The sequence below is a fragment of the Stenella coeruleoalba genome (assembly GCF_951394435.1).
Source record: "Stenella coeruleoalba genome assembly, chromosome: 16".
Taxonomy (NCBI): domain Eukaryota; kingdom Metazoa; phylum Chordata; class Mammalia; order Artiodactyla; family Delphinidae; genus Stenella; species Stenella coeruleoalba.
In genome coordinates this window covers 65,775,445-65,800,707 of record NC_137162.1, presented here as the reverse complement: position 1 = coordinate 65,800,707, position 25,263 = coordinate 65,775,445, and the positions used below count along the sequence as shown (strand labels likewise).

General features: G+C 35.9%; 1 protein-coding gene and 1 pseudogene across 14 annotated transcripts in view; one reads left to right on the top strand and one right to left on the bottom strand.

Moving 5' to 3' along the window:
* LOC307175034 (uncharacterized protein) overlaps nt 1–25,263 on the top strand; it is a 527,231-nt gene that overhangs the window by 360,932 nt on the left and 141,036 nt on the right. The gene's annotated exons all lie outside the window — the stretch shown is intronic.
* LOC307175488 (E3 ubiquitin-protein ligase RNF13-like) lies at nt 429–1,368 on the bottom strand (annotated as a pseudogene). The gene is made up of 2 exons: nt 1,201–1,368; nt 429–968 (listed from the first exon to the last, which is right to left on the bottom strand). The product of its transcript is annotated as an E3 ubiquitin-protein ligase RNF13-like (transcript).

Sequence of the window (25,263 nt, the reverse complement as noted above, 5' to 3'; positions counted from 1 at the left end):
ATACCAGAACAACCATATTCCAGCTCAACAACTCTAGGTAACTTTATGGAGATGGGAGTTGGCTTAGCTCATGCTAGGTGACCACAGCACTGACCTTGTGTGTAAAAACATGGAACATTTGCATATTGTGATCTAGGTCTTAATTGTAAGCTATACTGAGGAATTTTTTTAATGTTTTGGCTATATTTCATTCCAAAAGAAGAGTTGATTTGATGCTTGAGTTACAGCACCAGTCTGTATTAGTTATTAGTGAAATGAAGTACACTCCTGCAGATAAATACCAGGTCAAAAAAACCTGTTTCAGTAATCTGATTAACCTGTAGAATACTAAAAAATAAGTTATTTCCACAGAAATCTCTGAAGGGAGCAAAATAACTATATGCCTAAATAAACATTTTAAAGGGAAATAACCCAATACCCTCTGAAGGTCAAACAGTGTTTGCTATGTTGTAATCCTATTCATCATCAGGCTGCAGTTGGACCACAACACTATGTTCATTAGCTTCGTTTTCTGCATCACTACTGTCAGTATCTTCATTGTCATCTTCCTCATAGTCTGAAGATTCTGTCACGTTCTGATGTGAGCGGGATTCCGGCAAAGCCCCAAATGACTGGGTGCTGACAGAAGCCAAAGGTCTGAATAAAGGCGTATGTTCTGACACTTCATTTTCTTCTTGACTACTCTCTGTGTCAGAGTCTGAATCGCCTTGAGAAGGAACAACTTTTTGCTTGCAGACTGGACAGGTTTTTTTGGTTTTAGTTAGCCAAGGATCTACACACTTGCAATGATAAGCATGGGAACACGGAAGGATTCTGAGCTTGTCTCCATCTTCATATTCATCCAAATCAATGGCACATACCTCATACTCATCTCCTTTTTTGAATTTATGTATAGGGAGTTTCTTAAGTTGATCTTTACGAAGTCAGTTTCTTCTAGCTCTATGTCTATCCTGGACAGATTTTGTGATCTGTACTTACTGTCCCTGGATCCCATGTTAATGAGGTCATCAGAATCAACAGTGTGAACTATGGCTGCTTTGTATCCTGCTCTCTGTGCATTTAAAACCTTTTCATCAAAATTACAATCAAGTCTTCTAATTAACACGATGAAAGGGCCAGATGAATTGTCTCTTAGTGGCGGAGGCACTATGAGTTCACAGGCATCCTCTGGTTTTGAGTTAATCAAAAAACCCTTTAAACCTTCAGCTGGAAGTCTATAACCAAATCATGCTGGAAGGTCATCAGTGTCTGAGACGCGTTTTCAAAATTATATGCTAAAATGTCCGCTTCTACAGGCAGTAGGTTTAGGAATGCAAAGAGCTGGACAGTCAAGATGGTATAGACTTGTGTGGCCGACAGCATAAGCATCCCTATGGAGAGCAGCATCTCACTGTAAAGTCACCTGGAAGCCTGACGCCACAACACAAATAGGCTCGCCAACCACGTCACTGCGGGAGAAGTCCCTAATCCCGACTTCATGACTGAATCTCCGCACCGACCCCCACCCTAGCTGTAGTATTTTTATTGATGTCTATTATCAGAGTGGGAAAAAAAGTCCCTTTTGATCTAAGTTTGCTGAGTGTTTTTATCATGCATGATTGCCGAATTTTTCAAGTGCTTTTTTCTGCAACAATTATCAACAAAATAGGTGTTGAGGTGGTCAATTGGACAGAAAGACTGAAAGTACTAATCAAGCCTTTATTCACTTACTGTGACAGTGAATAATGCAAGAGGTTAAAGGAAGCTCTGGCTCCCTGCCATTTTGTTTTTCTTCATAGAATGGCAGGAGAGGGTCAGATGGATAGAGCGCAGAAAGGGGTAGCTGTCTCTGAGGAGAGGCTTAACAAAAGGCTCTTGTCTCTTCATGGACCATGGGCTGAAGGTAAGGAAAGAAAGAAGAGGTTAGGAGTTGGAAGGTACTGAGTTGAAGTACAGTGCCTTAGCTACGGGCACTGAGATGGAGGCCTCAAAATAGGTGGTCAGGGCTAGGAGTGCCCATATGCCTATGAGGATGCAGATGAGTGGGGTGGGGGAAATCTGAGTCCTTGACTACAACTTTCTTCAGAAAATTGCAGTGTAACATTGTGCACCAAATCTGGTGAGGGGAAAGCAGCTTTCACTCATGAGGCCTGTCAGGCAAAGCTTGGTAATTGCCTATAGTTGGGCCAAGGATTCCACACAGGATTTGGGGATGGAGCCAGACTCCTCAGTCACAGGTTTTTCTCCTTTATTGTCTTGATAAAAACAATACTTTAAGTTCATTCTTCTTTCCTAATATATGCATTTGGAGCTTTAAGTCTCCCTCAAAGCACCACATTGGCTGCATATCCTGTTATTAGCTATGCCTTGCTTTTTTTTTTTTTTTTTTTTTGGCGGTTACTCATGGGTTGACATCATGCATCTTTAAATTTTCCAGTCTGCCTTCAGATAATATTGAACCACTTCACACAGAATCAAAGGAAAGGCTGAAATGAAAACAGGGATCTGAGGGATCTGTGATGTATTATTTTAAAGCAGGATACTTTTTAGCTGGCTTGCTGGTCCATGAGATTAGGATAAGTTGAACGTGGAGGTACAAAAGTGTGATGTGTTATAACTGATATGAAGATATGAAGGAGGTATTCAGGAAGGCATCAAGTGCCAAACCGAGTTTGGAGAACACAAATTTGTAATGGCACTTGTGCGTAAGGCTGTATGGCTTTCTCCAGCAGATCTCAGCAACCTGAGTAATAAGTGGAGAAACGTGGGTTGGAGTTGAGTAGGACTGATGGGGTAGAAAGTAAAAGCTCAAGTATTGATGGTGAAATTAATTGATTGAAATGACACGTCATCTTCCCTAAACTGGATAAGAGAGAAAAGGAATTGATGAGGTAGGTGAAAGATCAGGAAACAGGAAATTCCATATTCAGTCTAACATTTCATTTTCATGATAAGTGTGAGATGAGAAGAAAATGTACAAAAATTGAGGGAGAGAGGGAAAAAAAGAAGCATGAGAAAAATTTTAGATGTAGCAGAATTTAACAATGATATAAAATCTCTGTCAGATCCAATTTGCACCATTCTTCACTGTACTCTTTGCCCTGAGAGGATAGCCTGCATAGAATTATATCATCAATAGATTTCCTTTACCTCAAGCTTCTTTCTAGGTTTGAACATTGAGAGGCACTAGCATGAGATCAGAAGACAAGACAGGTCAAGGTAGTTATTCTTCTTGATGCCTCTTTGCCAAGCTGCAGCTCCTGCCAGGATGTTCCTTCTATAAGGCTCCTGTCTACAGATTCTAATATTTATTTTCTTTCTTTGTCCCTTAAGAAGTAGGGTCATAGCTGTTTCAGGTGCCACATTATTCCCCAAATGCTGCTCACACCTTTGTAGAGCATCTCCTTATTAAATTGACCCTGAACTTTCCAGTTTGAGTGTGCCATCTGTTTCCAGTAGGACCCAGGCTAACACACACGCACACGCATACACAGTAATAGCCCAATGTGATGTCAGATTTCCTTCCTCACTGAAAATCAGTATTTCTCTTGGATTTGTCATACAAGTTCACATGTTATACAGGTTCACGTATAAGTGGAAAGTATGGCCACCAAAGTGCTATGTCTTGAGTGGACAAACTGTCTGATCTTTATGCCCCACTAATTTTGGTGTCTAAAATCATATTATTAACCACTCTAAAACAAGATAATGAATCCAGAAAAACCTAATCCAACAAATATTTATTTAAATGCTTGGTATGTACCTGGCACTGACCTGATGAAATGAACATGACTCAATGTGTGTCATGAACACTAGTGCAAGTGATTTATATGAATTATCACTGCATTTCTCCAGCACCTAATGTCTTCTTTCTTCTTTAAAACTTCATAGAAAGTTCTGTTTGAAAACATATATTTTAAATGTCTAGCTTAGCTTATACCATTGTTTATCTTTGTATGTCTAATATATATATTTCCCTATCAGATTCAATGTAATTCATTTTTATGAATTCTGAATTGCCTGTATTTTTCAATACCCTTCATTTGCTACCAATCAACTTAAGACTCATAGAATTTGAACAGTTTTTTTGTTTTTTTTTTTTCAGGATGATATTGAAGATACTCGTGTTGTTAGGTCAGCAATCATATTTCTAACTGCCTCCCCCCAATATCTGCCTTCCTCTTCATATGGCATTCATCCCCTGTGCATATCTGTGTCTGCATTTGTCCTTTTTATAAGGATATCTGTCATGTTGGATTAGGGGCCAACCCTACTACAGTATTACTTAATCTTAATCTTAACTAATTACATTCCAATTACCCTATTTCCAAATAAGGTCACATTCTCAGGTACTGGGGGTTAGGACTTCAACATATGAATTTGGTGGGGGGGACACCATTCAATCCATAACAATACTCAATAAATAAACTACTGCATTATTTGCCAAGTGCCTCAGGTGGACCCCAACTCTGAGACTTAATACATTTATCTTATTATAAAATACTGACAAGAAACTGGTTAGGTATACTTTGCTAATCATAAGGACTAATTTTATTTTCTGTACTCCTGATAGCAATTTATGGAGGTAGACTAGAAGTACCTCGTGAATGAATCCAAAAGACTACCTTCAAAGCTTAGAGCACAAAAGGTGGAGTATTAAATTCCAAGCGTAGGCACTTGTCTGATGGATGAGTTCTTTGATCCTTCTCTCCCTTTCTCTGAAGAGGATTTAGGGTAAAGAACTGAGTATATATAAGTACAATCTCTTTTTCACTCTCCTCCTCTCCAGTTCTTCCATTTCACTTCCTATTTCTTTGTATAAAAGACTTTGGAGAGCCCAAGAGCATAGCAGGCCTTTTTTATGTGTGTTTCAAATCAAAGAGATATCCAGTCAGCAAAAATCAAAGATCACAAGTAGCAAATCTGTCAGGTCTGAGATGTAACCCTGTGTCTTTTTTTCCAAAAGAGACAATTGACCTTCTCAATAAGTCATAACTTATGTACTATGTACAGAGGTATCAAAGGTTTTGAAAGCACAGCATGTTTAATACAAAAAGGTGTATTCTGCTATCTATAAGTAACAGAAAATAAGAGAATAAGTGTGACTGCGTCCACTTTAGTCTAATTTTTATGCTAATAATAATGTATCCTAAAGAGCACAGATTGTTTTTCCCTTAGTAGGTGGAAAGATATAGAAACAGATATAATGAAAGCTAGATAACATAAAATATGATTTTTAGCTACTTATTCATTTCTTTTGTTCTTGAAAATGTGTCACATTCACTACATAAGTGAGAAATAAGTGATAAGAAAGAAGGGCACCCCAAGCTTGAAGAAATAGCAGAACATGGAAATAAGTCTGAGGTGAGAACCATGAAATAAGATTCAGATCAGGGAAGAGAACAATTCTAACTAAAATACACTTTAAAGAATAAATGTAAGAATAAAGGCAATTTTAATCTGTCATCCTATTTGAAGCTTAAGTCCACATTAAATCTCCTACTACTGGAAAAAAGGAGGTGGTAAGAAAATACAAAGGAAGAGATTATTGGAAACTGCATAAATTAGTTGATGAGGACTTATGCATAGGAGCTTTCCAAAGTTTCAAACACATATTCTGTATGTGTGTGGGTATTTGTTTGCATAACTCATATTTTGTCAAGTTCAAGACAATTGTGACTCGCAGGATTGCTGAGGGTCTGAGAGGGAGAAAATGTATCTAAGAACAACTACCATAACAGTTGACATACTGGAGGATTAAAATTAGAAGTCAGTTTCTGGTGTTTGTTTCATTAGTATTGGCAGCAAAAGTTTTCACTTTGATTAAATAATTTTCTCTTTTATATTCAAAAGCTGGAAAAAGATAACCTACAAAATAACATTAAAGGAGAAAAAGTAGGATGATAAAGCAGCTTGTTCCCAAGAAATCCTTAAGTCTCAAAAAAGAGAATGATTGTTGTTTCTTGTTGTTGTTGTTGTGTGTGTGTGTGTTTTAGGAAAACAGCTGTATATATCAGCAGGGGATGGTTAGGTTGGGCAGAGGTCATGAGAGAATAAGTGATATGAGAGCATTTTATTTTTATTGTCTGGAACTTTTTTCTCTGGGATGGAGCTTCAAAAATGGAACCCTCTCCCCTCAAGGTTTTCTCCTCATAGATATTTTGAAAAAAATCTTTATTTTAAGGATTTTTTTCCATGATGGGTTAAAATAACTACATAAATTATTTTATGTAGTTAAAAGGCTCCAGATAGGTGACAGGGAGATTGAAGAAGGAGGATGATATGGTCCAGAAAAACTATTTCCAAGAAAACCCAGCCCCTGAAAAATCACGTGAAGTGTTTGACCATATAGCAAGGTGTTTTAGATTCCTTTTTATTTTCAGTATCTTTAAGGGAAAAGATGGATAGGTAAGCACCTAATGAGGCATTAACTAAACTGGGGTGGAAGGCGGGGAGATGCATAAGAAAGGAAATGTAATCATTATGGTATGTATCTCAATTGTGAATAATACTATGAATTATTATGTATTTCATAATAATGAAAATATGTAATACAATTTGCCCCCAAATTTTGATATGATTACATTGGAAGAATACCTTTAAGGTGGAAGGAGCTTTATAAGAGTGCTAAACCCTCATTTTACTGATTAGGAAGGCAGTAGGTAACATGTGTAACTGAAAAATACATTATATTATAAGTGTGTAATTTAAACATATAGTGCAAATACCTCCCAAAATAGTTAGAAATGTGTTTCTCTCTGTGAGTGAGCAAAGGAGATTGGAGGGTGGAAGGTGGGGACTGCTGACTTATACAGTGAATCTAAACAATAAAAACATATTTTTAAGTCAAGAAAGAAAGAAATGATAAATATAATTTTTAAAAGCTATCTAGTTTTTCAGGAATTCCCTGGTGGTCCAGTGGTTAGGACTTGGCACTTTCACTGCCAGTGCCTGGGTTCGATCCCTGGTCAGGGAACTAAATCCCACATGTCATACGGTGCAGACAAAAAAAAAAAAATTGTCTAGTATTTTATCATAAACATAGAATAATGTTTGGACACTGTGACTAAATTAAAAAATAAATTGTTTCAAAGATAAAAGCTATACTTGTCTGTATCTTAAATAAGACAGTGGGAAGAAAGACAAAGAATGTGAAAGAATAAAGACCAGGTTGCATTTGTGCATATGAATATGACACAGCACTTACTTTTGACAGCACATATGTAGCTAAAAATGCATACATACATCTAAATGCTAAGCAGTTCTACTGCCATATATGTGTAACATATTCACATCAAAGTTAATTAATGTGTTATCATTCTAAAAAAAAATACCAGATTTTACCTTATGTGTTTCTCATGTCCAGGCTTCAAGACTTTATTGTGCCATTTATTCCTTTAAGCAATTGCTACTCAGAGGAATATTTAGTTTGGTTTGGCAATTAACAGCATAAAGAGCTTAAGTGGCATTTGTTGAGAACTTTTTAGCCTTGGACAGAAGCCTTCTCATAGAACAAAGTTTCATATATATTCTTCAGAGAAATAATACCAGAAGGTGCTCCTTCAAAAGAGTAGTTCCAAGACAAATTATTTTGGAAACAACATATTACACTTTCATTTTGGATTTTGACCAATATATCCTTAATGTTTTCCTCAGCTTGACTACACATTAGATAGGTTTATTCCTGAATCTAGTCCCCTTTTTCTTAGAACAATGGCAGTTAGAAATATGATTGCTGAGCTAACAACATGATTATCTTTAATATCATCCTAAAAAAAAAAAAAAAACTGGTCAAGTTCTATGAGTCTTCAGTTCCCTTTTTCTTAGAACAATTACTATAGAAACATTGCAATTGTAAGTTCTTTCTCTGTCCTTTTGAGATGTAAATCTTCCCTCAGTCTCTTACCAGTTTTACAAACCAGGAAGCTCTCTCTCAAACATCTGGGAGCCATTCCTGTGAAATGTAGTCATAAAGAAAGATAAAGTCCCCATCTTCCTATCTCTGGGGCAGGTATCACTAGCAAATAGAGATGCCCTGATCACAGTCACCACCCTTCCATATAAAGTCATCTAGTACATTTTCACTAGCTCACCTCACGGCTTCAAAACTCCTAACTTTCTTTCAGTAGAGAGGAGTTCAATCTCTCTCCCCTATTTCAATAGTCTTGAATAGTTTTCCCTGCCTGTTTAACGCCACCTGTTGCAGTACTGCTTTGGCAATATTTATAAAATACATTTTATATTAAATGTTTTCAGGAATACTGCAGAAAAGAAACGAACCTACCTGAGGTTCCTAACCAAATGTTCCCAATTCATAGCAAAATGAAAACTTTTATTTGTTAATACATATTCCATTATACCAGTAGTTTTCTTCAAAGCATGGTTCAAAGACCAGCAATATCAGCACCAAATGGGAACTTGTTAGAAATAAAGTTTTCAGGCCCCACCGAAACCTTTTGAATCAGACAATTTGGGGGTGGGGCTCAGTAACCTGTGGGTTACCAAGTCTACCAGGTAATTGTGATGCATGCACACTAAACCAGCACATTTTATCACATGTGTTGGGAAATTCAATCCTAGGTAACAGCAATAAAGAAACAAAGGCCAGCTAAGAAAGAGCATTACTCTGTTTATTTATTTATTGCATTTTAATAATTGAAATTAACACTCAGACAAATTTCTGTCCTAAAATTTAGAATGCAGAGCAAACAAATATATTTATATTTTATTTATGACTAAAGGCTTTTTAGGTTTCCTTGTTAGCTGTCCTCTCTGCCATGCACTCTTCTTTCCTGCTCCATGCATTATATAAATACATTTTTATTTGTCATTATTCTAGAACTAATATAAAAGTTTTATGATCAAGAATCTGGAGGTTTATTTGCACTCATTACTGTTAATTCTGGGAAGTCTTTCTCTTGTCATAGTTTTTGACATCCCATGAATATACAAAGCAATTCTCCAGCACCTAATGTCTTCTTTCTTCTTTAAATCTTCATAGAAAGTTCTGTTTGAAAACACATATTTTAAATGTCTAGCTTAGCTTATACCATTGTTTATCTTTGTATGTCTACATATATATATTTCCCTGTCAGATTCAATGTAATTCGTTTTTATGAATTCTGAATTGCCTGTATTTTTCAATACCCTTCATTTGCTACCAATCAACTTAAGACTCATAGAATTTGAACAGTTTTTTTTTTTTTTTCCAGGATGATATTGAAGATACTCATGTTGTTAGGTCAGCAATCATATTTCTAACTGCCATTACTAAACCAAATATTGTTTCTTGTGATTAATGTATTTCCTTCCAGATGCATATATAAATTGCATGTTACATTCAGAAGTAGTACAGAGTCTGCAGAGAAAGCAGAACTCTGAATTAGAGGCGATAGCCCTTACAGAAAGCTCATGTGACTTATTTTTTGGGTTTTTTAGCTGTGGAGAAATGACACTAACTACCCATATTATACAAGGCTGATTTTCTCCCTCCTTTACAAACAAGATCCATTCCCCACCCACATCTTTACCTTAGGTCTTTAGACAATATTTTTAACACTGAAGCTGGAAAAGCTAGGACTGAGAAAGTGGGAAGCTATGATGACTACATACCAAAGTGTACTTAATAATCACAGTCATGCACAGAGATAAAGTTCACCTTTTATAATAACATTTGTGAATTTTCACATGTACATAAGTGTAATAAGCCTAGCAATTCCTCCAGGTATGCATATTAAATCTTCAAGCAAATACAGGTATACTGTGTATTTCCTTGCATTTGCATTAATATTTGCCACTTTTTTTCATTGTCCCATCGTGAATCTGTTGGAATCTACAGACTTTCCAGTTGGTTTTGTTACAGCATTTTCTTTTGTTACCAATTTGTCACCACATTATAGATGAGAATGACACCAAATATAACTATCACTGAATGAAATTTGAAATTTTTAGCCCATTGGGAAGGACTGTTGGTTGGAAAATCTACTCATTCCCATTTTCCCAGAAAAATCAATGAGAGGAAATGAATTCAAGTGCTCTTTTTTTTTTTTCTGGATTCTTCTTCTAGAAGATATTTAGTCAACAAGCAAACTATTTGTCACAGATTGCTTAGGGTAAATTTTACTCTTGAGACAGAGAATTGTCCTCATGAGAGCATTAGAATTCTTGACAGACATGGACTATGTCTGGAGGAACATCTTTGAACTTGGAAGCTGAAGATCCTGTTTATAAATATAAACCTACTTCATATTTTTGTAAATATCTCTTCTCTGCTTTTCTATTTTCCTTTGTGTTTTGAAGGTGTTCTGTGCACTGATTTAAAAACTGTTGGGGACCCCACTGGGGTTAATGAATAGGTGGAACCAAATACTTTGATGTCACGAAGACACTGATTGGCAGTGATTGTGCTGGCAAAACACTTTCCTCTCTTCTCTAAATTCTCTATGATACCATTTTCTGTTCTATTAGTCACATAACTGTGTGGAGGATAAACCTTTTCAGTTTCTAATTGCACTTGTTGTTTACTGTAAATTACTCTTATGAAAATATTCCCATGTATTTGCCTGTGCAAGTGCGCATGTAATTGCATTTTGGCAAGAGGGCAAAAATACATCCACTTTGAAAATGAAGTCTAAGGGGTGCTTGTACAATGACACTTTTAGCTTGACTCTTAGTTGAAATTTCTTTTGTACTCCTAAAACTGACAAGATGACAGTCTCGTCATCTTAGCTTCTCCAGCCACAAGATAGGTACAAAACTGATGCTTCTAGGTTTTTCCTGACATTGAACCTTTGTCGAACATGCCACATTTAAGGATAAAGGGAATTCTCTTGTAAACTCTCATATCTTGCTGTGGGCATGCATATGTACCTCTCAAAGCCCATCACCAAGTCATATGCAAATATATTCCAAAAGGTGCCATTGCTGTCATAACAGGGAGGTGAATTGGAGGTTTTTCCAGAATAATGGTAGAAAGCTGAGCTGAAGGACTGCTGTCTGCTTCTACCTATGAATAACCTATCAAAGGTGGCACCCCAGGCAGTCAGCTCACTCATGAGCAGATGATAGCTGTCTGGAGTTTCATGTCATAATTACTGAAAAGGAAAACGTCTGAAGTGAAAAAATAGGTTTGATAAATACACAGTCACCACAAGAGTACAGAAAAATTGTCTTTTTATAACTACAGTATCAAAAATAGGCTATACATGTTCCTTCTCAGAATAAGAAGTACTATTATGAGGGTGCTAGAGCTTTGTATAATCTTTGTTTTCCCAGGTAGAGATCATTAGGAATTTTACAGGCTTAAGCAAAGTGATCTGGCAATAATAAATGGAAATATGAGTTTATAAGCTCAGCTGTCTTGCCAGGCTGGACTGTCTGCCCATCTCTGGACTATTATTTGTGTAAGAAATAAACTATCTTATTTAAACTACAAAAAAAAAAAATGGAAAGAGTAGTGAAAGGAGAAAAATGGGAAAACTAATGGTGTTTCTCTTTTTCTTTCATTATTTGGATTTTTTGAATTTTATTTTATTTATTTTTTATACAGCAGATTCTTATTAGTTATCTATTTTACACATATTAGTGTATATATGCCAACCCCAATCTCCCAGTTCATCCCACCACCAACCCCTCTCCGGCCACTTTCCCCCCTTGGTGTCCATACGTTTATTCTCTATATCTATGTCTCTATTTCTGCCTTGCAAACCAGTTTATCTGTACCATTTTTCTAGATTCCACATATATGCATTAATATATCATATTTGATTTTCTCTTTCTGACTTACTTCACTCTGTATGACAGTCTCCAGATCCATCTGCGATTCTACAAATGACACAATTTTTTTTTATGGCTGAGTAATATTCCACTGTATATATGTATCACATCTCTTTATCTATTCACCTGTCGATGGGCATTTAGGTTGCTTCCATGTCCTGGCTATTGTAAATAGTGCTGCAAAGAACATTGGGGTGCATGTGTCTTTTTGAATTATGGTTTTCTCTGGGTACATGCCCAGTAGTGGGATTGCTGGGTCCTATGGTACTTCTATTTTTAGTTTTTAAGGAACCTCCATACTGTTCTCCATAGTGGCTGTATCCATTTACATTCCCACCAACAGTGCAAGAGGGTTCCATTTTCTCCACACCCTCTCCACCATTTGTTGTTTGTAGATGTTCTGATGATGCCCATTCTAACTGGTGTGAGGTGATACCTCATTGTAGTTTTGATTTGCATTTCTCTAATAATTAGTGATGTTGAGCAGCTTTTCATGTGCTTCTTGGCCATCTGTATATCTTCTTGGGAGAAATGTCTATTTAGGTCTTCTGCCCATTTTTGATTGGGTTGTTTGTTTTTTTAATACTGAGCTGCATGAGCTGTTTATATATTTTGGTGATTAATCCTTTGTCCATTGATTTGTTTGCAAATATTTTCTCCTGTTCTGAGGGTTGTCTTTTCGTCTTGTTTATGGTTCCTTTGCTGTGAAAAAGCTTTTAAGTTTCATTAGACCCCATTTGTTTATTTTTGTTTTTATTTCCATTACTCTAGAAGGTGGATCAAAAAGATCTTGCTGTGATTTATGTTGAAGAGTGTTCTTCCTATGTTTTCCTCTAAGAGTTTTATAGTATCTGGTCTTACATTTAGGTCTTTAATCCATTTTGAGGTTTTTTTTGTGTGTATGGTGTTAGAAAGTGTTCTAATTTCATTCTTTTCCATGTAGCTGTACAGTTTTCCCAGCACCACTTATTGAAGAGGCTGTCTTTTCTCCATTGTATATTCTTGCCTCCTTTATCAAAAACAAGGTGACCATATGTGAGTGGGTTTATCTCTGGGCTTTCTATCTTGTTCCATTGATCTATATTTCTGTTTTTGTGCCAGTATGATATTGTCTTGATTACTATAGCTTTGTAGGATAGTCTGAAGTCAGGGAGTCTGATTCTTCCAGCTCCATTATTCTTTTCAACACTACTTTGGCTATTCGGGGTCTTTTGTGTCTCCATAGAAATTTTAAGATTTTTTTGTTCTAGTTCTGTAAAAAAATGCCACTGGTAGTTTGATAGGGATTACATTGAACCTGTAGATTGCTTTGGGTAGTATAGGCATTTTCAAAATATTGATTCTTCCAATCCAAGAACATGGTATATCTCTCCATCTGTTTGTGTTATCTTTGAATTCTTTCATCAGTGTCTTATAGTTTTCTAAGTACAGGTCTTTTACCTCCTTAGGCAGACTTATTCCTAGGTATTTTATTCTTTTTGTTGCAATGGCTAATGGGATTGTTTCCTTAATTTCTCTTTCTGATGTTTCATTGTTAGTGTATAGGAATGCAAGTGATTTCTGTGCATTAATTTTGTATCCTGCAACTTTACCAAATTCATTTGATTAGCTCTAGTAGTTTTCTGGTGGCATGTTTATTTATTTATTTATTTATTTATATTTTTGGCTGTGTTGGGTTTTCATTGCTGTCCATGTGCTTTCTCTAGTTATGGTGAGTGGGGGCCACTCTTTGTTGTGGTGTGCAGGTTCTCATTGCGGTGGCTTCTCTTGTTGTGGAGCACGGGCTCCAGGCATGCAGGTTTCAGTTGTTGTGGCACGCAGGCTCAGCAGCTGTGGCAAATGGGCTTAGTTACTCCACAGCAGGTGGAATCCTCCCAGACCAGGGCACGAACCCAGGTCCCCTGCATTGGCAGGCAGATTCTTAACCACTGCGCCACCAGGGAAGCCCTGGTGGCATTTTAGGATTATCTGTGTATAGTCTCATGTCATCTGCAAACAGTGACAGTTTACTTCTTTTCCAATTTTTATTCCTTTTATTTCTTTCTCTTCTCTCATTGCCATGGCTAGGACTTCCAAGACTATGTTGAATAATAGTGGCGAGAGTGGACATCCTTGTCTTTTTCCTGATCTTAGAGAAAATGCTTTCAGGTTTTCACCATTGAGAATGATGTTTGCATGGGTTTGTCATATATGGCCTTTATTATGTTGAAGTAGGTTCCCTCTATGCCCACTTTCTGGAGAGTTTTTATCATAAATGGGTGTTGAATTTTGCCAAAAGCTTTTCTGCATCTATTGAGATGATCATATGGTTTTTGTTCTTCAATATGGTGTATCACATTGATTGATATGCATATATTGAAGAATCCTCGCATTCCTGAGACAATCCCACTTGATCATGGTGTATGATCCTTTTAATGTGTCCTTGGATTCTGATGCTAGTATTTAATGAGGATTTTTGCATCTTTATTCATCAGTGATATTGGTCTGTAATTTTCTTTTTTTGTAGTATCTCTGTCTGGTTTTGGTATCAGGATGATGGTGGCCTCATAGAATGAGTTTGGCAGTGCTCCTTCCTCTGCAATTGTTTGGAAGAGTTTGAGAAGGATGTGTGTTACCTCTTCTCTAAATGTTTTATAGAATTCACCTGTGAAGCCATCTGGTGCTGGACTTCTGTTTGTTGGAAGATTTTTAATCACAGTTTCAATTTCGTTACTTGTGATTGGTCTGTTCATATTTTCTATTTCTTCCTGGTTCAGTCTTGGAAGCTTATACCTTCATTTCTTCCATGTTGTCCATTTTATTGGCATAGAGTTGCTTGTAGTAGTCTCTTATGATGCCTTGTATTTCTGAAGTGTCCATTGTATATTCTCCTTTTTAATTTGTAATTTTATTGATTTGAGTATTCTCCCTCTTTTTCGTGATGAGTCTGGCTAAAGGTTTATCAATTTTGTTTATCTTTTCAAAGAACCAGCTTTTAGTTTTATTGATCTTTGCTATTATTTTGTTTCTATTTCATTTATTTCTGTTCTGATCTTTATGATTTCTTTCCTTCACCTAACTTTGGGTTTTGTTTTTTCTTCTTTCTCTAGTTCCTTTAGGTGTAAGTTTAGATTGTTTATTTGAGATTTTTCTTGTTTCTTGAGGTAGGATTTTATTGCTATAAACTTCCTTCTTAGAACTGCTTTTGCTGCATCCCATAAGGTTTGGATCATCGTGTTTTCATTGTCATTTGTCTCTGGTATTTTTTGATTTCCTCTTTGATATCTTGGTTATTTAGTAATGTATTGTTTAGTCTCCATGTGTGTTTTTTTTTTTTTTACAATTTTTCCCTGTAATTGATGTCTAATCTCATAGCCTTGTGGCCGTAAAAGATGCTTGATATGATTTCAATTTTCTTAAATTTACTGAGGCTTGATTTGTGACCTAAAATGTAATCTGTTCTGGAGAATGTTCCATGTGCACTTGAGAAGAAAGTGTAATCTGCTGGTTTTGGATGGTATGTACAATAAATATCAGTTAAATCTATCTGGTCTATTGTGTCATTTAAAGCTTGTGTTTCCTTATTAATTTTCTGTCTGGATGATCTGTCCATTGGTGTAAGTGAAGTATTGAATTCCCCCACTATTATTGTGTTACTGTTGATTTCCTCTTTTATAGCTGTTAGCAGTTGCCTTATGTATTGACGTGTTCCTCTGTTGGGTGCATATATATTTATAATTGTTATATCTTCTTCTTGGCTTGATCCCTTGATCATTATTTAGTGTCCTTCCTTGTCTCTTGTAACATTCTTTATTTTAAAGTCTACTTTATCTGATATGAGAATTGCTCCTCCAGGTTTCTTTTGATTTCCATTTGCATGGAATATCTTTTTCCATCCTGTCACTTTCAGTCTGTATGTATCCCTAGGTCTGAAGTGGGTCTCTTGTAGACAGCATACCTATGGCTCTTGTTTTTGTATCCATTCAGCGAACCTGTGTCTTTTGGTTGGAGCATTTAATCCATTTTTGTTTAAGGTAATTATCGATCTGTATGTTCCTAATTACCATTTTCTTAATTGTTATTGGCTTGTTTTTGTAGGTCCTTTTCTTCTCTTGTGTTTTCCACTTAGAGAAGTTCCTTTAGCTTTTGTTGTAGAGCTGGTTTGGTGGTGCTGAATTCTCTTAGCTTTTGCTTATCTGTAAAGCTTTTGATTTCTCCATCGAATCTGAATGAGATCCTTGCCAGGTACAGTAATCTTGGTTGTAGGTTCTTCCCTTTCATCACTTTAAGTATATTGTGCCACTCCTTTCTGGCTTGTAGCGTTTCTGGTGAGAAATCAGTTGTTAACGTTATGGGAATTCCCTTGTATGTTATTTTTCGTTTTTCCCTTGCTGCTTTCAATAATTTTTCTTTGTCTTTAATTTTTGTCAGTTTGATTCCTATGTGTCTCGATGTGTTTCTCCTTGGGTTTATCCTTCCTGGTACTCTCTGTGCTTCCTGGACTTGGGTGGCTATTTCCTTTCCCACGTTAGGGAAGTTTTTGACTATAATCTCTTCAAATATTTTCTCGGGTCCTTTCTCTCTCTCTCCTTCTTCTGGGACCCCTGTCCTGCAAATGTTGGTGAATTTAATGTTGTCTGAGGGGTCTCTTAGGCTGTCTTCATTTCTTTTCATTCGTTTTTCTTTATTCTGTTCCACAGCAGTGAATTCCACCATTCTGTCTTCCAGGTCACTTATCCGTTCTTCTGCCTCAGTTATTCTGCGATTGATTCCTTCTAGTGTATTTTTCATTTCAGTCATTGTATTGTTCATCTCTGTTTGTTTCTTCTTTAATTCTTCTAGGTGTTTGTTCTTTAATTTTTTTAGGCCTTTGTTAAACATATCTTGCGTATTCTGGATCTTTGCCTCCATTCTTTTTCCGAGGTCCTCGATCATCTTCACTATCATTATTCTGAATTATTTTTCTGGAAGGTTGCCTATCTCCACTTCATTTAGTTGTTTTTCTAGGGTTTTGTCTTGTTTCTTCATCTGGTACATAGTCCTCTGCCTTTTCATCTTGTCTATCTTTCTGTGAATGTGGTTTTCATTCCACAGGCTGCAGGATTGTAGTTCTTCTTGCTCCTTCTGTCTGCCCTCTGGTGGATGAGGCTATCTAAGAGGCTTGTGCAAGCTTCCTGATGGGAGGGACTGGTGGTGGGTAGAGCTGGGTGTTGTTCTGGTGGGCAGAGCTCAGTAAAACTTTAATCTGCTTATCTGCTGATGGGTGGGGCTGAGTTCCTTCCCTTTTGGTTGTTTGGCCTGAGGCATCCCAGCACTGGAGCCTACCTGGCTCTTTGGTGGGGCTAATGGCAGACTCTGTGAGGGCTCACGCCAAGGAGTACTTCCCAGAACTTCTGTTGCCAGTGTCCTTGTCCACGTGGTGAGCCACAGCCACCCCCTGCCTCTGCAGGAGACCCTCCAACATTAGCAGATAGGTCTGGTTCAGTCTCCTGTGGGGTCACTGCTCCTTTCCCTCAGTCCCGATGCACACATTACTGTGTCTGTGCGCTCCAAGAGTGGAGTCTCTGTTTCCCCCCATCCTGTGGAACTCCTGCAGTCAAATCCCACTAGCCTTCAACGTCTGATTCTCTAGGCATTCCTCCTTCCATTGCTGGACCCCCCCTGATGTGGGGCTCAGAACCTTCACAACAGTGGGTGGACTTCTGTGGTATAAGTATTCTCTGGTTTGTGAGTCACCCACCCAGCAGTTTTTGGATTTGATTTTATTGTGATTGCACCCCTCCTACTGTCTCAATATGGCTTCTTATTTGTCTTTGGATATGGGGTATCTTTTTTGGTGAGTTCCAGTATCTTCCTGTTGATGATTGTTCAGCAGTTAGCTGTGATTCCAGTGTTCTTGCAAGAGGGAGTGAGAACATGTCCTTCTACTCCGCCATCTTGAAGCAATCTGTCTTTTTCTGACTTAATCTTCATTCTGCTTGTGACACTATTGACCTCCCCCTTTATAATCCAATCCTAAAATATCTTGCCAAAGTTTCCCACTTTAACGTTCTGATATAGTCAAATATATTGTAAATATAACTTTATTCTAAATGTGCCTCTTTCTTTTTATCCTATGTGACTTTATTTATCTTGTACTCTCATTTTGGAAGCCCTTCTAATTGCATGAAAGTTGATGGTGATTGTCCAGAGAGAACTCCTGCTCAGTGACTCTTGCTGCATTCTCAGTTTCTATTTGTACTTGACTGAATGGATGTCTTTCACTCTTATCTAACTGTCCATAAGTAAACATCTCAAGCCTTTCAGGTGGTGGTTCCCAGACTTAAGCTTCTTTACATTCTCTATTATGCTTTGTACAAAGAGAAGGCATCATATTTCTTAGTAAAGTGTTTTATAATAGGTTTACTGGCATTGTGATTTAATAGCTGACTATTAGGAGGATTCTTCTATCTTATTAAAACTCATGACCACCCATTATCACTATCAGAGGGGGATTAAAACAAAGGGCTATGCTTGCTGATGTTTGTAAAAGCAAGACAAGTGGGAGACAAAGATATGGAAAAGCTGATTTAGCATATAGAATACTGGTATCATGGTTCAGTTTCAGGGGTTCTGGCAACTAGGGCAGTAGTTATAAAATGGGATGATCAGTTTTAGAATCAAAGTAGGTATTATTTTAATGCACATTTCTTTTTCTCCTTGAAAATTATTCACATATGGGGAAGAAGAATATTGGAGGTGAGTGGAGTATGCATGTGCATTTTGACAAATATACCCAAACAATTTAGAAATCCCTGTTATATATTTTCTCCCACAGGTAGGAAAACAATAACATAAGGATAGAGAGCCATAAAAGAAGAGATATAAGACTGATTTACCCCCAGACTTCACCTTTGTGGTTCCTGGGCCTAGCACAGTGTATGTCATAGAGTAATTGTATAATACATTTGTCTTGTTAAAAAGAAAAAGAAACAGCACTACTTCCACAGTGGCATTGCATACCTACAAACAGTTCTGTAGTCAGATTTGCTTGGGAAATTCTGGATTAAATGAAGCTTAACCAAGTCTTTCCTGAAGTCTTCTCACAAATGTAAACATGCTTTGTAAGTTTTCAAAAGAAGCCATGTTTCCCAAACTGATTTTACCAAAGGATCCTATCCCTGTGTTTTTCCAGGGACTCTAATGGAGCTGTGATTCCATGGAATAAACTATTAGAGATACTGAATTAATTTTTAAAAATTAAAGAAAACATATGTTAATATAAAAGATGAAGTCAAGCTAATAGGTCATTTGCGTTATGCTTTAACATTATTTCTCTAAAAATTTACCTTTCTTATTTACCATTTTATGTTTAAAAATATAGTTTAGCTGTTTGCTAAACTATATTTAACAGGATATAGTGAATGCAGGATTTTCTGATTATTCTTTTGTTAGTGAAGTGTGCTTCACACTGACTCACACCTCTTAACCCAACCATCACCTGTAGAAATGGAGATCTTCTCTATTCAGAATTCTATTTTACATCTGAAAGAACAAGGCCATTAAATAATTGTGCTCTTATAACAGAGCTTGGACTACAACCTGGATGTCAACTCACCAACAGTGGGTCTTCATATACAATCTTTGATGTCACATTTCTGTCTACCCCTTGATCTCATGTTTCAAAATTCTCAGGAGATACTCCTTTCAAAATTATTAAAAGAAACAATCAATTCATATTGTCAAGTGTTACTGATTTGCCTATGTAGATTCACCACTTCCAGGTTTTCAGATAGTATAATTCACTTCGTTAAATTACTGAAAGAGATTATTTCATCTGTATCTACCAAAGAGGAGAGAAAAAATACTGATAGAAGTTGTAGTGCTTTAACAAACATTTTAATGATTTCGTATAGAAATAAACCATTGTTTTGAAATATTTAAGTAATAGAATCTGTCAAAAGTCAGATCCACAATAAATAGCTACCTCCAAAAGTGACATATATACTTTATGCAGTTTTCCATTTTTTATTAATCATTATGAATTTATAAATTTCTTCATGAAAAAAGATAAATACAAAAAAGTAAAGAGAGTGGTGTAACAAAACCTCATGTACTGCCTACTTCACCTCACCAATACCAATACAAGTACAATTTTGTGTCATCTCAAACATTATACCCTCCCACTACTGAATTATTTCTAAGAAGAAAATCCCAAGCATCATATTTTACTCATAAATTCTTTAGTACCTTATGTAGTTTCATACAATATATGTGTTGCAATAAATACAATCAGTATTATCCTAATCACATTATTTTCTTTTTTAGTTCAATTCTAATGAGAGCTTCCCCAGGCTGATTTTAGGACACTGGAGAGTCCTAAAAATGGCTGCTCTCTAGTTACTCCTAGGACATGCTATTTCCTATCAGGATGGCAATTTCTCATTGTTCTTGTCTTTTTTAATTGAATTATTTTATTTTTACACAGAAATTCCTCTAAGTTTCTGGGGAAATGGAAAATATTACCATCTTTGTAGGAAGTCTGGGTAAGGTTAGAAACCTCTGCTTACCCTTCTTTTTTGTACAAAGTTCAGATCCTGATGATTAAAAATGACTCAATTGGGCTTCCCTGGTGGCGCAGTGATTGAGAGTCCACCTGCCGATGAAGGGGACACGGGTTCGTGCCCTGGTCCAGGAAGATCCCACATGCCATGGAGTGGCTGGGCCCGTGAGCCATGGCCACTGGGCCTGCGCGTCCGGAGACTGTGCTCCGCAACAGGAGAGGCCACAATAGTGAGAGGCCCACGTACCGCAAAAAAAAAAAAAAAAAAAAAAGACTCGATCATTATTATTCATTGTATATTTTAGGTTATTTGAAATAAATAAATAAGTAGGCCAGAGCATTCTTCATTTGTTTTGGAAGTAGCTCTTGTACCAAGTCTTTAATCTGAGAGTTGGTTATTTAAGTATTTTTTTCTGTCCTTTCTAGTAGGACCTATATTTCAAGGTAACCAAATAACTCTAAGTGATATGGAAAAACTCTTCTTTACAAAATAACCCCATCTAATATACAGTGAAAGAAAATTTTAAAATTCACCACTTTTCTTACTAAGTAATTTCCTCAAGCTAAAACCATTATATTAAGAAAAAGTGTTTAGGAATTGAATATGTACAGTGTCCAAAGTGTCATCTGGAGTAATATAAAGATTTGTAATGGAGGAATTAGAGTATAATCACCTGAACCCCAAGCTAATTTTATCCAAACTAATAGAAAGATAAATAAGACACACCTGTACACTGATGTGATCCAATATGTAATACACAGCTTCATCTCTAAAGTATTCTTGCCTAATTTTTAAATCTGAATTCAGTTAAGTCTCTTTATAAGAAATGTAGGGGATAGAGGGATATGTAAAAGGAACTACCAGGATGAATTAGATAAATCCATAAAGAAAACTGATTTTATCCCAACAAGTTCATGGAGTAAAATACAAGGGAAGAGCAGTGGCGTTTCTAGGTTAAAAGAGATTAAAACGACATAATATCCGACTCTCAGTAATTGATTGTAGAAAGATACTTCAGGTACAATTGAAGAAAAGTGAATATGAATTGAACATCAGATGATATTAAGGCACTACTGTGATTTTGGGATATGATAATGATACTGCTATGAGAGAAAACTGCTAATGTCTTTGTTCATGCATACTAAAGTAGTGGTGAGATATAATGTAAATAAATGTAATGTATATAATAAATATATAAATAATATTTCTGTTACCCCAGAAGTTGCCCTGGACCTGCTTCAAGTCAATCCATTCTTCCACAGAGGCAACTGCCATTCTAATTCTTATTATCACAGATAAATTTTGCTTGTTCTTTGGCTGCTTATAAGTGTTGTCAAATAGATGTAATTTTTGTATGTGACTTCACTCAGCATACCGGTATCATGTTCTTTTGTATAGCTGTATTTCTTTTTTATTTCTGTGCCATATTCCACTGTATGAATATGCCAAACTTATTTTTACTTTGCTCAGAGTTTTTACTTTAAAAGGGAGAAACATTTTATTAAATGTATTTTATACATGTATTTAGATGATAATATATTTTTTTATTTTTTGGTGATGAATTATATTGATTGACTCTAGGTTCTTTGAATTTTAGGATCAGCCTGTCAGTTTCTATGAAAATCTAGCTGAGATTTTATTTTTTAAAAATTTTTAAAGTATTTTTATTCTATTTATTTATTTTGGTCATGCCACGCAGCTTGTGGGATCTTAGTTCCCCAGCCAGGGATTGAACCCAGACCCTGAACAGTGAAAGTGCAGAATGTAAACCACTGGACTGCCAGGGAATTCCCTAGCTAAGATTTTAAGTGTGATCTGATCAAACTATAGATCAATTTGGAAAGAACTGACATAACACTATTGAGCCAATCCACAAACAAGATACAGCTCTCCATTCATTTGCATCCTTACTTTCTCTAAGCAACGTTTTGTAGTTTTCAGTTTACAAATCTTTCATATCTTTTGTTAGAATTATTTCTAAATGTTTCATATTTTGGTGGTATTGTAATATTTTATTTCAACTTCTTATTTTTCAATATAGCAAATCGAAATACTTTTTATTTTGACCTTGTATCCTGCAATATTGGTAAACACACTTATTATTTCTAATAACTATTTTATAGATTTTATCTAATTTTCTTCATAAACTTTAGTGCCATCTGTAGATAAAGACCATTTTATTTCTTGCTTTCCAATCAGGATGCGTTTCATATATTGGGTTGGCCAAAAAGTGCCTTCAGTTTTTAAGCAAAAATGAAAGACACATCTTTCATTTTCACCAAGAACTTCATGGAGCAATGTATTCACCCTTTTGTTCCACTACCTTCTGCCATTTTTCAGGCAACTTCATAATTCCATCTTCCCAAAACTTTTTTATCTTTTTGAGCAAAGAACTCGTCCAGGTGCCTTTTACAGTCTTCCAGGGAATTGAAATTTTTTCCATTAAGAGAATTTTGTAAAGACCAAAATAAATGGGAATCCAAAGGTGCAATGTCTAGTGAATACGGTTGATGAATCAGAACTTCCCAGCCAAGCTGTAACAGTTTTTGCCTGGTCATCAAAGAAACTTGTAGTCTTGCATTATCCTGATGGAAGATTATGCATTTTCTGTTAACTAATTCTGGACACGTTTTGTTGAGGCTGCTTTCAGTTGGTTTAATTGAGAGCAGTAGTTGTTGGAATTAATCGTTTGGTTTTCAGGAAGGAGCTCATAATAGAGGACTCCTAATCCCACCATATATACAACATCACCTTCTTTGTATGAAGACCGACCTTTGGTGTGGTTGGTTCATTTCGCTTGCCTCGCAATCTCTTTCATGGCACATTATTGTACAGTATCCACTTTTCGTTACCTGTCAAAATTTGTTTTAAAAACGGAATGTTTTTATTACATTTAAGTAGAGAATTTCATGCAGAAATAGGGTAAAGAAGTGTATTTTTGCTTAACTTATGTGGAACCCAAACGTCAAAGTGATTAACATAACCAAGCTGGTGCAAATGATTTTCAGTGCTTGATGGATATTTTGAGTATGTTGGCTGTCTCCCATATGGTATAACGTTGATTGTTCTTGTTGATTGTTCTCAGTTAATGTCTCAATTTGATCGCTATCAACTTCAACTGGTCTACCCACCCGTGGAGCATTGTCCAGCGAGAAATCTCCAGCACAAAACTTCGCAAACCACTTTTGACATGTTCCATCAGTCACAGCACCTTCTACACACACTGCGCAAATCTTTTTTTGCATTTCAGTTGTGTTTTTACCTTTCTTGAAAATATAAAGCATAACATGCTGAAAATGTTGCTCTTTTCTTCCATCTTCAATATTAAGATGTCTATACAAAAATTCACCAATTTTGATAAATCTTTTTTTAAATACACACTATGACAGCTGTCATAATCTAACAAAATTGTTTTGAATGAAGTAAAAGACAAATAAGTGCTACTAGAGGCATCTTATGGAAAAAAAAGGAAGAAACCTTTTGGCCAACCCAATATTTTTCTACCTGATTACACAGGCTAGAAACTCCAGTACAGTGTTGAATAGAAGTGGCAAGAGTGGATATTCTTGTCTTGCTCTTGCTCTTAGCGGAAAATCATTGAGTTTTTCTATCAGTATTATGTTAGTTAAAGGATTTTCAAAGATACCGATTTTCAGGTTGAGGAAGTTGCCTTCTTTGCCTAAGTTGCTAAGGGTAGGTTCGGTTTGTTGGTTGTTTTATCACAAAGGAATGATGGATTTGTCTAATGTTCTTCCTGCATTTACTGAGTTAATCACATGAATTTTCTTTTTAGCTTGCTAATGTGGTGAATTATCTTGATTGATTTTTGAATGTTAAACCAAATTTATATTCCTTGGAGAATCTCCCACTTGCTCATGATACAATGTTCTTTTTTACATATTGTTGAATTTCTTTGTTCACATGCTATTTTTAATCTTTTTGTCTACATTCATGAAGACATCGATTTGAACTTCTCTTTTTCCCCTCTTTATCCTTTTTCAATCTGATAGAATGAGTTGGAAAATATTCCTTCTTCTTCAATTTTATAGAACAGTTGTGTATAATTGGTATTATTTCTTTCTTAAGTATTGGTTGAATTTGCCAATGAAGGCATTTGGACCAGGAATTTTCACTTTAGGAAGATTTTTAACTCTAAAGTTAATTTCCTTAGGGGATATAGGACTCTTCACATTATGAATTTTTCTTGAGTGAACTTTGGTACCTTGTGTCTTTAAAAAAATTTGTCTATTTCACCTAAATCTTCAAATTTATTGACATAAAGTTGATAATAATATTTCTTCATTATCTTTTTGATATCTGGTGAATATCTCACCTTTTTCATCCCGCTAATGGCCATCTGTATCTTTTCTCTCTCTTACTCTCTCTCTCTTTTTTTTTTAAATCTATCTGGCTAGACATTTATAAACCAGTTTTCATGCTTTAAACAATTTTTCTCCATTGTTTCTGCTTTATATTTCATTAATTTTTTATCTGATTCATTTTATTTTTATCTACATAACTTGGTTTCATTTGCTCTTTTTTGTCTAGCTTCTTAATGTGGAAGTTAAATTTGTTGCTTATTTTCTAATACAATAAGTATAATGCTATAAATATTCCCTAAGTATTGCTCTAGTGGCAACTCACAAATTTTCTTGTGATATGTTTTCATTTTCATTCAGTTCAAAACTCTTTCTAATTTCCCTCTGTATTTTTTTTTTTTTTTGACCATGCTATTTTGGAATTTCTTTCCCCCTAAATATTTGAACATTTTCCATAGATCTTTCTATTTTTTTTTCTAATTTTTATTTGAGTGTAGTTGATTTAAAATGTGTTAGTTTCTGCTGTACAGCAAAGTGAATCAGATATATATATATGTGTGTGTGTGTGTGTGTGTGTGTGTGTGTATATATATATATATATATATATAGTCACTCTTTTTTAGATTCTTTTCCCATATGGATCATTAGAGAGTATTGAGAAGAGTTCC